Raw genomic sequence first — 13,382 nt, forward strand, 5'->3', positions numbered from 1 at the left:
TTTTGAAACGCTGCCCCCCCCCAGGTTCCGCCCCCTGAAAAAAAACACTCCGCAAACATTTGACAACAAACGGTGGAAGGCGCCATTTTGAAACTATAAAGAAGCGAGGTTTTGAAAAATTTCTCCAAACCACTTGTACGGCACGAGGAAGGATGGATGACTCATATTTCATCAAAAAATTGCGAGAAAAAAAATCTCTGACTGCGATTTCTGGCCTGAAAACAAGCCCTCTGTTTGCGGCTACCTTACTGTAGGGCGCCCCCAACAGCGTTAATTGAGTTTTTGCTTCTTCCGACCCCAAATTACCCCCCCCCCTTGTTCGCTCGAAATTGCTGTGATCGGAGGACGGTCTATCGGCCCTATTCAGATTTTGGGCGCATTTGTTGCGGAACCGCCATTGGTGACCCCTTTTGAAACGCTGCCCCCCCCCCCCAGGTTCCGTCCCCTGAAAAAAAAACACTCGGCAAACATTTGACAACAAACGGTGGAAGGCGCCATTTTGAAACTATAAAGAAGCGAGGTTTTGAAAAATTTCTCCAAACCACTTGTACGGCACGAGGAAGGATGGATGACTCATATTTCATCAAAAAAATGCGAGAAAAAAAATCTCTGACTGCGATTTCTGGCCTGAAAACAAGCCCTCTGTTTGCGGCTACCTTACTGTAGGGCGCCCCCAACGAGCGTTAATTGAGTTTTTTGCTTCTTCCGACCCAAAATTACCACCCCCCCCCTTGTTCGCTCGAAATTGCTGTGATCGGAGGACGGTCTATCGGCCCTATTCCGATTTTGGGCGCATTTGTTGCGGAACCGCCATTGGTGACCCCTTTTGAAACGCTGCCCCCCCCCCAGGTTCCGCCCCCTGAAAAAAAAACACTCGGCAAACATTTGACAACAAACGGTGGAAGGCGCCATTTTGAAACTATAAAGAAGCGAGGTTTTGAAAAATTTCTCCAAACCACTTGTACGGCACGAGGAAGGATGGATGACTCATATTTCATCAAAAAAATGCGAGAAAAAAAATCTCTGACTGCGATTTCTGGCCTGAAAACAAGCCCTCTGTTTGCGGCTACCTTACTGTAGGGCGCCCCCAACGAGCGTTAATTGAGTTTTTGCTTCTTCCGACCCCAAATTACCACCGCCCCCCCCCCTTGTTCGCTCGAAATTGCTGTGATCGGAGGACGGTCTATCGGCCCTATTCCGATTTTGGGCGCATTTGTTGCGGAACCGCCATTGGTGACCCCTTTTGAAACGCTGCCCCCCCCCCAGGTTCCGCCCCTGAAAAAAAAACACTCCGCAAACATTTGACAACAAACGGTGGAAGGCGCCATTTTGAAACTATAAAGAAGCGAGGTTTTGAAAAATTTCTCCAAACCACTTGTACGGCACGAGGAAGGATGGATGACTCATATTTCATCAAAAAATTGCGAGAAAAAAAATCTCTGACTGCGATTTCTGGCCTGAAAACAAGCCCTCTGTTTGCGGCTACCTCACTGTAGGGCGCCCCCAACGAGCGTTAATTGAGTTTTTGCTTCTTCCGACCCCAAATTACCCCCCCCCCCCTTGTTCGCTCGAAATTGCTGTGATCGGAGGACGGTCTATCGGCCCTATTCAGATTTTGGGCGCATTTGTTGCGGAACCGCCATTGGTGACCCCTTTTGAAACGCTGCCCCCCCCCAGGTTCCGCCCCCTGAAAAAAAAACACTCCGCAAACATTTGACAACAAACGGTGGAAGGCGCCATTTTGAAACTATAAAGAAGCGAGGTTTTGAAAAATTTCTCCAAACCACTTGTACGGCACGAGGAAGGATGGATGACTCATATTTCATCAAAAAATTGCGAGAAAAAAAATCTCTGACTGCGATTTCTGGCCTGAAAACAAGCCCTCTGTTTGCGGCTACCTTACTGTAGGGCGCCCCCAACAAGCGTTAATTGAGTTTTTGCTTCTTCCGACCCCAAATTACCCCCCCCCCCCTTGTTCGCTCGAAATTGCTGTGATCGGAGGACGGTCTATCGGCCCTATTCAGATTTTGGGCGCATTTGTTGCGGAACCGCCATTGGTGACCCCTTTTGAAACGCTGCCCCCCCCCCCCCCCCCCCAGGTTCCGTCCCCTGAAAAAAAAAACACTCGGCAAACATTTGACAACAAACGGTGGAAGGCGCCATTTTGAAACTATAAAGAAGCGAGGTTTTGAAAAATTTCTCCAAACCACTTGTACGGCACGAGGAAGGATGGATGACTCATATTTCATCAAAAAAATGCGAGAAAAAAAATCTCTGACTGCGATTTCTGGCCTGAAAACAAGCCCTCTGTTTGCGGCTACCTTACTGTAGGGCGCCCCCAACGAGCGTTAATTGAGTTTTTGCTTCTTCCGACCCCAAATTACCACCCCCCCCCTTGTTCGCTCGAAATTGCTGTGATCGGAGGACGGTCTATCGGCCCTATTCCGATTTTGGGCGCATTTGTTGCGGAACCGCCATTGGTGACCCCTTTTGAAACGCTGCCCCCCCCCCCAGGTTCCGCCCCCTGAAAAAAAAACACTCGGCAAACATTTGACAACAAACGGTGGAAGGCGCCATTTTGAAACTATAAAGAAGCGAGGTTTTGAAAAATTTCTCCAAACCACTTGTACGGCACGAGGAAGGATGGATGACTCATATTTCATCAAAAAATGCGAGAAAAAAAATCTCTGACTGCGATTTCTGGCCTGAAAACAAGCCCTCTGTTTGCGGCTACCTTACTGTAGGGCGCCCCCAACGAGCGTTAATTGAGTTTTTGCTTCTTCCGACCCCAAATTACCACCGCCCCCCCCCCCTTGTTCGCTCGAAATTGCTGTGATCGGAGGACGGTCTATCGGCCCTATTCCGATTTTGGGCGCATTTGTTGCGGAACCGCCATTGGTGACCCCTTTTGAAACGCTGCCCCCCCCCCAGGTTCCGCCCCCTGAAAAAAAACACTCGGCAAACATTTGACAACAAACGGTGGAAGGCGCCATTTTGAAACTATAAAGAAGCGAGGTTTTGAAAAATTTCTCCAAACTACTTGTACGGCACGAGGAAGGATGGATGACTCATATTTCATCAAAAATTGCGAGAAAAAAAAATCTCTGACTGCGATTTCTGGCCTAAAAACAAGCCCTCTGTCTGCGGCTACCTTACTGTAGGGCGCCCCCAACGAGCGTTAATTGAGTTTTTGCTTCTTCCGACCCCAAATTACCCCCCCCCCCTCCCTTGTTCGCTCGAAATTGCTGTGATCGGAGGACGGTCTATCGGCCCTATTCAGATTTTGGGCGCATTTGTTGCGGAACCGCCATTGGTGACCCCTTTTGAAACGCTGCCCCCCCCCCAGGTTCCGCCCCTGGAAAAAAAAACACTCGGCAAACATTTGACAACAAACGGTGGAAGGCGCCATTTTGAAACTATAAAGAAGCGAGGTTTTGAAAAATTTCTCCAAACCACTTGTACGGCACGAGGAAGGATGGATGACTCATATTTCATCAAAAAATTGCGAGAAAAAAAAATCTCTGACTGCGATTTCTGGCCTAAAAACAAGCCCTCTGTTTGCGGCTACCTTACTGTAGGGCGCCCCCAACGAGCGTTAATTGAGTTTTTGCTTCTTCCGACCCCAAATTACCCCCCCCCCTTGTTCGCTCGAAATTGCTGTGATCGGAGGACGGTCTATCGGCCCTATTCCGATTTTGGGCGCATTTGTTGCGGAACCGCCATTGGTGACCCCTTTTGAAACGCTGCCCCCCCCCAGGTTCCGGCCCCTGAAAAAAAAACACTCCGCAAACATTTGACAACAAACGGTGGAAGGCGCCATTTTGAAACTATAAAGAAGCGAGGTTTTGAAAAATTTCTCCAAACCACTTGTACGGCACGAGGAAGGATGGATGACTCATATTTCATCAAAAAATTGCGAGAAAAAAATCTCTGACTGCGATTTCTGGCCTGAAAACAAGCCCTCTGTTTAATTGCGGCTACCTCACTGTAGGGCGCCCCCAACGAGCGTTAATTGAGTTTTTGCTTCTTCCGACCCCAAATTACCCCCCCCCCTTGTTCGCTCGAAATTGCTGTGATCCGAGGACGGTCTATCGGCCCTATTCAGATTTTGGGCGCATTTGTTGCGGAACCGCCATTGGTGACCCCTTTTGAAACGCTGCCCCCCCCCCCCCCCAGGTTCCGCCCCCTGAAAAAAAACACTCCGCAAACATTTGACAACAAACGGTGGAAGGCGCCATTTTGAAACTATAAAGAAGCGAGGTTTTGAAAAATGTCTCCAAACCACTTGTACGGCACGAGGAAGGATGGATGACTCATATTTCATCAAAAAAATGCGAGAAAAAAAATCTCTGACTGCGATTTCTGGCCTGAAAACAAGCCCTCTGTTTGCGGCTACCTTACTGTAGGGCGCCCCCAACGAGCGTTAATTGAGTTTTTGCTTCTTCCGACCCCAAATTACCCCCCCCCCCCCTTGTTCGCTCGAAATTGCTGTGATCGGAGGACGGTCTATCGGCCCTATTCAGATTTTGGGCGCATTTGTTGCGGAACCGCCATTGGTGACCCCTTTTGAAACGCTGCCCCCCCCCCAGGTTCCGCCCCCTGAAAAAAAAAACACTCCGCAAACATTTGACAACAAACGGTGGAAGGCGCCATTTTGAAACTATAAAGAAGCGAGGTTTTGAAAAATGTCTCCAAACCACTTGTACGGCACGAGGAAGGATGGATGACTCATATTTCATCAAAAAATTGCGAGAAAAAAAATCTCTGACTGCGATTTCTGGCCTGAAAACAAGCCCTCTGTTTGCGGCTACCTTACTGTAGGGCGCCCCCAACGAGCGTTAATTGAGTTTTTGCTTCTTCCGACCCCAAATTACCCCCCCCCCCCTTGTTCGCTCGAAATTGCTGCGATCGGAGGACGGTCTATCGGCCCTATTCAGATTTTGGGCGCATTTGTTGCGGAACCGCCATTGGTGACCCCTTTTGAAACGCTGCCCTCCCCCCCCAGGTTCCGCCCCCTGAAAAAAAAACACTCCGCAAACATTTGACAACAAACGGTGGAAGGCGCCATTTTGAAACTATAGGTAGCAGACCAGTAAATAAACTTCCATAGACCCCAATGGTAAATGCTCCCACTTCAAAAATTCGGGAAAAATACTCAGAACTCTCCAAGGTGTTCGAGACACACATCAAATTAAAGCTTATTTCATCATCTTTCATTTTCTTTTCAATTTTCGGGGGGTCAACTGATGACTTTTAGGAGAAATTACCATCTGAAGATGATCACCCCTGAAAATAGTCCTGAAGCCCATCGCCATTTTGAAAAACGATGCCTACACTCCTTTGCAAAGTAGAGCGCTTTTAGGGTCCAAATTACATCAAAATTACACAGAACTGCAAGCTCCCAGTCCTGTGCACGGTTTCCTATGGTGGCCCTGAAGGGACATGGCATATCGCAAACGTGTGCGCGCATACGTATGCAATGTCGCGAAATTGATCGCGAATGTGTGCGCACACGTATGCGATGTCGCAAAATTTATTGCGAATATGTGCGCACACGTATGTGATGTCGCGAAATTTATCGCGAATATATGCGCACACGTATGCGATGTCGTGAAATTAATCGCGAATATGTGCGCACACGTATGCGATGTCGTGAAACAATTCGCGAATATGTGCGCACACGTATGCGAATTTGTTTGCAATGTCGTGAATTTTATTGCATACCTTGTCGCATACCTTTCAGTAAAATTCCTAATGAACTGGGGAGTTGTAGCAGCTAGTCTGGAATCTAGACGTACTGTTAGATATAAATAGGGTCTGACTAATAAACCTTCGCGCGCACGCTGTTCCTCGTGCAATCGTTACTACTAGTACTGTCCTTTGAAATTTGCGCGCGCAAGTTTCAAAGTTGCGCAAGTAGCAAGTTTGCGCTCGACAGTACTAGTAGTAACGATTGCACGAGGAACAGCGTGCGCGCGAAGGTTTATTAGTCAGACCCTATTTATATCTAACAGTACGTCTAGATTCCAGACTAGCTGCTACAACTCCCCAGTTCATTAGGAATTTTACTGAAAGGTATGCGACAAGGTATGTACGAAAGCCCTGTAGTGCCATCAAGTATATATTTGGCCACGTTCGTTTTTATGAGTTATATATTTGGCCAAGTTCGTTTTTATGAGTTATATATTTCGCCAAGTTCGTTTTTATGAGTTATATATTTCGCCAAGTTCGTTTCTATGAGTTATATATTTCGCGAAGTTCGTTTTTATGAGTTATATATTTCGCAAGGTTCGTTTTTATGAGTTATATATTTGGCCAAGGTTCGTTTTTATGAGTTATATATTTGGCCAAGTTCGTTTTTATGAGTTATATATTTCGCGAAGTTCGTTTTTATGAGTTATATATTTCGCAAGGTTCGTTTTTATGAGTTATATATTTGGCTAAGTTCGTTTTTATGAGTTATATATTTGGCCAAGTTCGTTTTTATGAGTTATATATTTCGCCAAGTTCGTTTTTATGAGTTATATATTTCGCCAAGTTCGTTTTTATGAGTTATATATTTCGCAAGGTTCGTTTTTATGAGATACATTTTGTCCAAGTTCGTTTTTATGAGTTATATATTTCGCCAAGTTCGTTTTTATGAGATACATTTTGTCCAAGTTCGTTTTTATGAGTTATATTTTACGGAGTTACGGAGTTTTATGAAGTTACGGAGCCCCTAAAGTGACATCCAAAATTATTTTTTTTATCTCGTGCGCACGACATAGTATCTCGTGCGCACGAGATAATTATCACGTGCACACATATATCTCGTGCGCACAACATATGTCTCGTGCGCACGACATATATCTCGTGCGCACGAGATAATAATAAGTATTAACGGAGCTTGCTGCACGTGCAGCGGACGAGTTTGTGTGTAACGAAAGCAGCGTGTCAGTTACGGAGCCCCTAAAGCCCCTGTCACACTTTTGCGTATCCCAATTTCTTATGAGTTCCTTATCAACAATTTTCAATACGCAGCCGTACGATCAAAAATTTCGAAATGTTTTGATTACTTTGACATATGTGCGACGCACATCTAGCGAACAAGTAACGAATTCAGCGTATCCACTGCGTATGAGATGCGTATAAGTTGCGTATGCAGTGCGCAAGTTCGCCATCTGTGCGTTTCTCATAAGTTACGAATAAGTACAATGCGCTCCCCGCTCGCAAGACGAGCGGTACTAATTCGTGCAATACGTCGCTATGTATACGTCCAATATAGGAGGTCAGCGTATTGCCGCGTATGAACGGCTTATCCCTCACGAACACATAGCGTACTCGTACCGCGCTCGACCGATGCGGAACCGATGCGCTGCGTATTTATAACTTATGACCTGCGCAACAGCGTACGCAGCGTAGTTTTGTGCATGCCCAAAACTATCCAGCGTACTGGGCCATACCATGCGTATGCCGGCGTACATAAAACTTACATAAAACGATAGAGATGCATATGAGGTGCGTATTGTGCGTACGACTGCGTATGAAAAAAAGTCAATGCGCAACTCATAAGGAATTAGGATACGCAGAAGTGTGACAGGGCCCTAAAGGGACATCCAAAATTATTTTTTTACCTCGTGCGCACGACATAATATCTCATGCGCACAACATAATTATCTCGTGCGCACGACATATATCTCGTGCGCACGACATAATTATCTCATGCGCACGAGAAATATGTCGTGCTCACGAGATAATTATGTCGTGCGCACGAGATATTATGTCGTGCGCACGAGATATTATGTCGTGCGCACGAGGTAAAAAATTTTTTTGGATGTCCCTTTAGGGGCTCCGTAACTGACACGCTGCTTTCGTTACACACAAACTCGTCCGCTGCACGTGCAGCAAGCTCCGTTAATACTTATTATTATCTCGTGCGCACGAGATATATGTCGTGCGCACGAGACATATGTTGTGCGCACGAGATATATGTGTGCACGTGATAATTATCTCGTGCGCACGAGATACTATGTCGTGCGCACGAGATAAAAAAAATAATTTTGGATGTCACTTTAGGGGCCCGTAACTTCATAAAACTCCGTAACTCCGTAAAATATAACTCATAAAAACGAACTTGGACAAAATGTATCTCATAAAAACGAACTTTGGGAAATATATAACTCATAAAAACGAACTTGGACAAAATGTATCTCATAAAAACGAACTTGGCGAAATATATAACTCATAAAAACGAACTTGGCGAAATATATAACTCATAAAAACGAACTTGGCGAAATATATAACTCATAAAAACGAACTTGGCGAAATATATAACTCATAAAAACGAACTTGGACAAAATGTATCTCATAAAAACGAACTTGGCGAAATATATAACTCATAAAAACGAACTTGGCGAAATATATAACTCATAAAAACGAACTTGGACAAAATATATACTTGATGGCACTACAGGGCTTTCGTAGGTATGCAATAAAATTCACGACATTGCAAACAAATTCGCATACGTGTGCGCACATATTCGCGAATTGTTTCACGACATCGCATACGTACGTGTGCGCACATATTCGCGATTAATTTCACGACATCGCATACGTGTGCGCATATATTCGCGATAAATTTCGCGACATCGCATACGTGTGCGCACATATTCGCGAAAATTTTTGCAAATTTTGCGACATCGCATACGTGTGCGCACACATTCGCGATAAATTTCGCGACATCGCATACGTATGCGCACACGTTTGCGATATGCGATGTCCCTTCAGGGCCACCATAGTTTCCACCCATATTTTTTACAAACCCTCAAGTTCATGGTCCACAGCATGCTCAAATACCGAAGATTTTGAGGGCATGCAAATCGTGATTTGGCCGGCGCAGGCAATTTCGGACCGATTTACTGGTCTGCACCCATGACAGGCAGCTAGCCGAGTATAAGTAGTCTGGTTCCGCTAGCGCTCCGACCAAAACATTTCCCTTTCTTTAATGTACACACGTGAAGGGGACTGCACCTGGTTATGGCCGTATCATATCCGAAAAAAACATCGCATGCGGGATCAGAACAGCCAGCCAATCGCAGTGCGTGCATTTTAATTATAACTAGAGGTTGTAGGAACAACCATGCGGTGTTGGGCCATGGACTACCGCAAACTTTTCCAACACGTATGCAAATGAGGAACAGTATGGTGCCTGGATATGCGTTACATTAGCGTTTGTTTTTGTATGCGGTGTCTGGGGTAAAAAACCCAGACACCGCATCTGAAGCACGGACAATCGGACATGTGAACAAACCTAATGTCGCCCTGAAAACTACGAAAGCCCTGTAGTGCCATCAAGTATATATTTTGTCCAAAAACGAACTTCGAGAAAATGTATCTCATAAAAACGAACTTCGACAAAATGTATCTCATAAAAACGAACTTCGAGAAAATGTATCTCGTAAAAACGAACTTTTGGAAAAATGTATCTCATAAAAACGAACTTCGACAAAATGTATCTCATAAAAACGAACTTTGGGAAAAATATATCTCATAAAAACGAACTTGGACAAAATATATACTTGATGGCACTACAGGGCTTTCGTAGAAAACAGCGGTGATATAAACATTGATTGTACGGCACGTGCAATTTTTCTTTGCACCCCAACCCAATTCACGGCGTGAGTTTATACGAAAACACGATTTCTAAAATTAAACTGTAAGGATCTTATCGAGACAACACGCAGTATCATATTTCATATTAATATGAGCAAATTGGAAACGAAATAAGTATTTTCGAGAAGGCGTGGACGAATGATCGCAAAAACACGTACTGCACGCTGTGAATAATAGCACCAAGTACACGATAAAAATCCATTACAAGCCAATTGCGGTATCGAATCAGGATACAGGAAGAAAGTTTCCTATCCAGGGCTTACTATTGGAAACGAAGTTGGAAATAAAGTGAGCACCGGGGACGAGGTTGCCCAATCCCTTGTACACGCACAATACAATGCACATGCCACATTTGCACGTGCCGTACAATCAATGTTATATCACCGCTGTTTTCAGGGCGACATTAGGTTTGTGCACATGTCCGATTGTCCGTGCTTCAGATCTAATTGTGGCCGAATTGAATCCAGTCTCGTTTTGTGTAAAAACTGCTCACCGGAGTATCACTTTTTTATATTACAAATAAGTTTTTTTATATTCCAGATATAACAATAAATCGACAGAAAAAGGACTATAATTTTGTATCAGATAGGACTGTGAACTTTTCGGAAAGACACTTGATGAGAAAACACCTCCGAATATACAAATGTAACAATAAATCGACAGAAGAAGGACTATAATTTTTTTGTCAGATAAATTGACAGGAAAAAGACTATAATGTTTTTATCAGATAAGACTGTGAACTTTTCGGTAATACACTTGATTGAGAAAACACCTCCGAAAAATTACCTTTGATTGTGACGTTTATCAGTGTCTCGTTAGTGTTCATTCGTTTTGAACATACGCAGGACGGGCATTTACGTCTCAGCCAATGAAAAGCTTTGCTTGCCACGCTCCACCCACAGTTACCGCCCACCGTGACCGTCCACTGCCTTACTTTTATTATTCAAATTGTTCGCTGCTTTTATTAATCACGATAACAATGCAAGAGGATTCCAAGTCGTTGAGCGGTACAAATTTCAACATAACAAACGAACATTCTAAGTGGCAGGATCGGGAACCATAAAGTGGAGTTGTATAGTGCTGTACCTATAGGCGACATATGACGTGATGAAGAAAAGCACTGGAAATGTTGTACATGTACGCGTATACGTGTATAGGATACTATAGTGCACGTACAACTCAAACTCATGTTGAAATCTTTCGACAAAGTTTGTCAACCCTTTTTCCTGTCAATAAAAGTAAACACAAACAAATCTCTGTTTCTTTGAAGCTCTATCGTATAATCTCCGATAAATAAAAACTGAAATTAACAAAATAAAAGACTTGTTATCGATTATATCACATGTATTATAAATAAATAATTATAAATAAAAATGTGAAGGACTTGCCGAAACATGGGTCAGCTTAGTTTGTTGATTGTAGTTTCAGGTCAATGTACTCTTTAAACAGTTTGAAGCAGTTTTATTCGTTTTTAGTTATGAAAAGAATATGATAAAAATACGGTACATACAAATATTTCTTTTTATTGGAGATTCAGTTAAGGTTAATTTTAAACGTAATGAGCCAAACTTTTTTTCAGCGTCGTTAAACATTTGTGACTCTATAAACTAATGATTTACTCCATAAACCTCTTCTTTGTTTATAAACTTATGGCGATATGCATTTAAAACAGGTGCCCTCTCCTCATCATTGATATTCACACGGGCACATTTGTCGAACGTCCCCCATTTCGTGCCTCACTTTCGTCTTGCTTTCAGAGTGACAGTACCCGAAGGTACGTGGCCTTTAGCTTTAACAGGCATACAAAATGTATATGTCTTGTTAATCTGAATACTGACTGTACCCTGCGTAACATTTATAATCCTATGTACCGTTTTATTGTTTTTCTAAGTAGCGCTCGTACCCTGCCTTAGCCTTATTATTTCCTTGCGTTCCGAGTGTATTGTTAATCTGAATACTGACTGTTCCCTACGTAAGCCTTTTTAATCCTACATAGTTTCTATTGTAGCGCTCGTACCCTGCCTTAGCCTTATTATTTCCTTACGTTCCAAGTGTATTGTTAATCTGAATACTGACTGTACCCTACGTAAGCCCTTATAATAGTGTCTATTGTAGCGCCCGTACCCTGCCTTAGCCTTATTCTTTCCTTGCGTTTCAAGTGTATTGTTAATCTGAATACTGACTGTACCCTACGTAAGCCTTTATAATGGTGTCTATAGCACTCGTACTCTGCCTTAGCCCTGTTCTTTCCTTACATTCCAAGTGTATTGTTAATCTGAATACTGACTGTATGCTGTACCCTACGTAAGCCTTCAGAATAGTTTCTATTGTAGCGCAATCTTGGTAAAGGTGCAGGCAAACAAAATATGCCCGTGCAGAGAAAACCCATAAACAGAGTGTTGAAATAATTCCAAAGAAAAGCCAGCTCTTCGTCGAGAAAAAAATCAACAGGGGGTACACTTATCAATAACAGAAAGTAATAACATAGAAAGGAACATGATTGTGGCCACGGGATCCATGACTAAAGGCAGTATGTACAGTAGGCTTAAATGCTGAGAGGACTCCCTGCAGTTTGAATTCATATACCTGCACTAAACTAAATACGTGCGTAATTCTGTTTGCTTTACCGACTAGATTTTGTTCAAAACTACGAAAGCCCATTAGCGCCACTGCAAGTATATATGTTGCGGATTATTTAATTCGTTATTACGGATTATTAATTCGTTATTACGGATTACTAATTCGTTATAACGGATTATTAATTCGTTATTACGGATTATTTAATTCGTTATTACGGATTACTAATTCGTTATAACGGATTATTTAATTCGTTATTACGGATTATTAATTCGTTATTACGGATTACTAATTCGTTATAACGGATTATTAATTCGTTATTACGGATTATTTAATTCGTTATTACGGATTACTAATTCGTTATAACGGATAATTAATTCGTTATTACGGATTATTAATTCGTTATAACGGATTACTTATTCGTTATTACGGATTATTAATTCGTTATTACGGCATACTAATTCGTTATTACGGATTACTAATTCGTTATTACGGATTATTTAATTCGTTATTACGGATTACTAATTCGTTATAACGGATTATTTAATTCGTTATTACGGATTATTAATTCGTTATTACGGATTACTAATTCGTTATAACGGATTATTTAATTCGTTATTACGGATTATTAATTCGTTATTACGAATTACTCATACGTTCTGAGTCATACTTGGCAAGTATGGCACAGGAGTGCAAACGTTGTATGCAAAGATAGCGCCGCCTAGCGGCCCTATATACACAGGCCCCTGGTCACGTGCTCTCCACGTGTGAGAACATCAGACCTAATCCGTAATAACGAATTAAATAATCCGTTATAACGAATTAGTTATCCGTAATAACGAGTTAAATAATCCGTAATAACGAATTAATAATCCGTAATAACGAATTAAATAATCCGTTATAACGAATTAGTAATCCGTAATAACGAATTAATAATCCGTAATAACGAATTACACAATCTGTAACATATATACTTGCAGTGGCGCTAATGGGCTTTCGTACAAAACACATCATGTACAATGTACATGTACTTGCAAAATTACATTGTTGGAAGTTGGAATCCTCTTGCATGCAGCAAACAATTTGAATAATAAAAGTAAGGCTGTGGACGGTCACGGTGGGCGGTAATTGTGGGTGGAGCGTGGCAAGCAAAG

Source organism: Patiria miniata, unplaced genomic scaffold, assembly GCF_015706575.1.
Source record: "Patiria miniata isolate m_02_andy unplaced genomic scaffold, ASM1570657v1 HiC_scaffold_2, whole genome shotgun sequence".
Taxonomy (NCBI): domain Eukaryota; kingdom Metazoa; phylum Echinodermata; class Asteroidea; order Valvatida; family Asterinidae; genus Patiria; species Patiria miniata.